Below are 3,533 nucleotides of genomic sequence, written 5' to 3'. Positions count from 1 at the left end.
TTAACAATCTTGAATTATTGTAGGATTTTAGAACTTTACGTTGTTAACTTTAGAAATCTTGAATTAAAGGATTTTAGAACTTTAGGTTGTGAACTTTAGAAATCTTGAATTATTGTGTGATTTTAGAACTTTAAGTTGTGAACTCTAGAGAACTTGAATTTTTTTTAGGTTTTTAGAACTTTAAGTTGTGAACTTTAGAGGACTTGAATTATTGTAGGAACTTTAGGTTGTGTAACGTTAGAAGTTTTGAATTATTGTAGAATTTTAGAACTTTAAATTGTGAATTTTAGAGAATTTGAATTTTTGTAGGATTTTAGAATTTTAGGTTGTGAACTTTAGAAATCTTGAATTATTGTGGGATTTTAGAACTTTAGAAATCTTGAATTATTGTAGGATTTTAGAACTTTAGGTTGTGAACTTTAGAAATTTTGAATTATTCTGGAATTTTAGAACTTTAAGTTGTCAACTTTAGAAACCTTGAATTATTGTAGGAATTTAAATTATAGGTTGTGAACTTTAGAAATCTTACTTTATAAAATTTATGAACTAATTATTAGGTTGAACTTTAGAAATCTTGATAAAATATAGTCTTTATGAACTATTTGTAATTTTGAAAGACTTTATAAGTCTTTAAATTGTGATTTAGATATTTTTAAATGTTAATTTAAATTTGTTGTTTTATATTTTGTGTAGCTTCTTTATAATGTTTTGTGTTTGATTGGGGCTGAATTGAATTGCTTTTGCAGGTGGGTAGGCCAGTTTCTGCTGTAAAAAAAATTGTAGAAAAAGCAACGGGCAGGGTGGTTTTGTCCATCGCTTTTCTGAATTTTATTTTTTTTAAAACTCAGATAAGCGACGGACAGGGTCCTTTAGTTCGTCGCTTTTTTGGGTTTTTCAAAATTTTATTTCCAAAAAAGCGACGGACGGCGTCTCATTGTCCATCGCTTTTCAAGATTCTACAAAAATTAAAAATTAATTAAAGCGACGGACTTCGTCTCTTTTTTAAAATTAAAATTAAAATAAAAATTAAAATTAAAATAAAAAAAGCGATGGACGGCGTTGCATTCTTCAATTTTTTTATTTTTTTTTAAAAAATAAATCAAAAGTGACGCAGTCCGTCGCTTTTGGAAAAGCGTCGAGCCAAAAAGCGACGAGATTGACTGATTTCCGTCTCTTTTTGGTAGTTTTTTAGTAGTGTATATTGTAGTGAACTGTTTGCATTTATATCTTGGGCTAGCCGTGTGATTCTACCAGTACACCGTGGTTTATGTACTGATATTGCATATATTTTTTTTCTTGTTGAGTATGCGTCTTCCAGTAGCTGATCTAAGACCTCAGTTAAGGGACACTTGATTTCAAATCTAAGGATGACTTACATCTTCCAGGCTGTTGCCGTTGTTATGAATTCCTTTGTTTCTCTTGTCCATCTCTTCAGACACCTTTAGTATTATGTTTAGTTTCGGGGTTGCATTGCTACTCTTGAGTATTAGAGTTTTGGTATGATGATTTTTAATTCTTAGATATTGTTTTCTGTATTAATTATTTTTGGACTATCAGATTGAGTTTATGGGACTCAATCCTTCATTGTCTAAACTATTATTTTGTATTTATGATAAACCTGATTTTATTTAAATGATATTTGGTTGGTTTTGGATTAGTCTTTGATTCTCCCATCAATGGTTTAGTATGGGTGGTCTAGATCGTGACAAGACATTTAATTAAGAATAATGAGATCCCAACTATTCCAGCACAAATCAAGTATATGCATAATTTTGTAGCAAGAATTAAGAGTTTACTAAAAGCGCAAAGCCAATCACAAAAGGTTTGATATTTACTTTCTCAGAATGCACTCTTTGACCTATATATAAAGTAACAAATTACGAACCATAATTTGTCAGTCCCATGTGCAATTATTATGAAAAGTTACATTTCATAATTTAGCTTTTAATAAGACTCGAAAATTTATGTTACATCGTCCAAAGGAATCTTGTTATTTTTTTTCTTTTCTTCCAGCAACAATCAATCAGATTTTCCAGCTTGAATATCATCTTTTGCATGCACTTCAACCCCACAAAATACATGCAGGTCAAAAAGCAGTTGAATAAATAAAAAAGAGGAATAATTAAGCTAGTACAAAATTACTATATACATATGTCACTTCAATAATTTTACTTTTGTGACAAAATAAAAAGGGATAATAACTATAAATAGTTCAAATACTTACCGAAATAAAATATGAGATCTATATATCATAAACAATTCCTATACCTTTACAAGAAGATTGCTTATACGTTATTCGATTCAAATTTCATTGTAGGATTACACTAAGCTAGCGTTTAGCCCCAAGTTCTTAAATATTTTTGGCAAATCATATTTGAGTGAAGTTTTATCATGTGTTTGGCCCTAATTTTCCTAAAAATATTTAACTATTTAAAAAAATTTGATTTATACCCATAAGTTCTACAAATTATTAAAAATACCCATAAATTTATATTATCAATTTATAATGAATATGCTCCGTTAAAAAAATAACCTTATAATATAATTGATAACAATCAACAATAACAAAATGATAATATAGGTAAGACAATACATTAATTGCATACTCAAGCTTGTCAATGATTCAGTTATAATTATAAACATTAAAACAAATTGTTCTTTTTTTTTCAATTTAATCACTCAAATTAGAACTCAAACTTTTTCGGATGAGGTAGTAACAAATATTAGTTGGAATTAATAAATAATGGATATTTTTTTATAAAATATAAAAGTTTGGGGTAATATTCGTCAAGTTATATATATGATAAAATATCACTTTCCAAGTTTTTCTCAAGTTTTCCCCAAGTTTTTTCCCAAGTATTTTTGGGGTCAAACGGGTCCTAAATATGTTATTGTTGTTCTTTTTGAGTATATGAAAGAAGACATAATACATAAATGTGCGGACCCTGTAACTTGGTCTTAGCTAACATCTATACCTTCTAACTTTGGCAGTGTGCACAAATAGACACTTAAAGTAGATACATGCGTCTTACGTGACAATTCTCGAGTGTGTCTCACACGAATTGCCACATAGAACATGGCCACATGTGAGATGTATGTGTCAACTTGTTCAATTTTATACAAGTTTAAGTGTCTATTTGTGTACATTCAAAATAGGACTGTAGGAGGACATATATGTATTATACGGAAAAAACACACACGAATTGGAAGATACACACTTGTATATATATTTTATGTGCATGAACATGTGTATACGTACATTAAAGCTGCAGGAGGATTACCTTTCCAACTAAGTCTGATTGATGAATAGTAATAGTAAGCTTTATAGCATGAAAGTGAGCAAAAAGCCAATGCCAGAGAAGGGAATTAGATTCTAACTCCACCAACATTTCTTTTATACATTTTTCTACTGTATATCAACAGATCCAATCTTTGAGATATCATGTTTCTCTGCTCACGTTCATCGGTGGGGGGGCCAAAATTACGAGACAGTTCAAAATATGAAGAAGTAAATATATATATATATATATATA

The sequence above is a fragment of the Solanum tuberosum genome, unplaced genomic scaffold, assembly GCF_000226075.1.
Source record: "Solanum tuberosum cultivar DM 1-3 516 R44 unplaced genomic scaffold, SolTub_3.0 scf00101, whole genome shotgun sequence".
NCBI classification, from domain to species: Eukaryota; Viridiplantae; Streptophyta; class Magnoliopsida; order Solanales; family Solanaceae; genus Solanum; species Solanum tuberosum.
Note: the sequence above shows the minus strand (reverse complement) of the source record.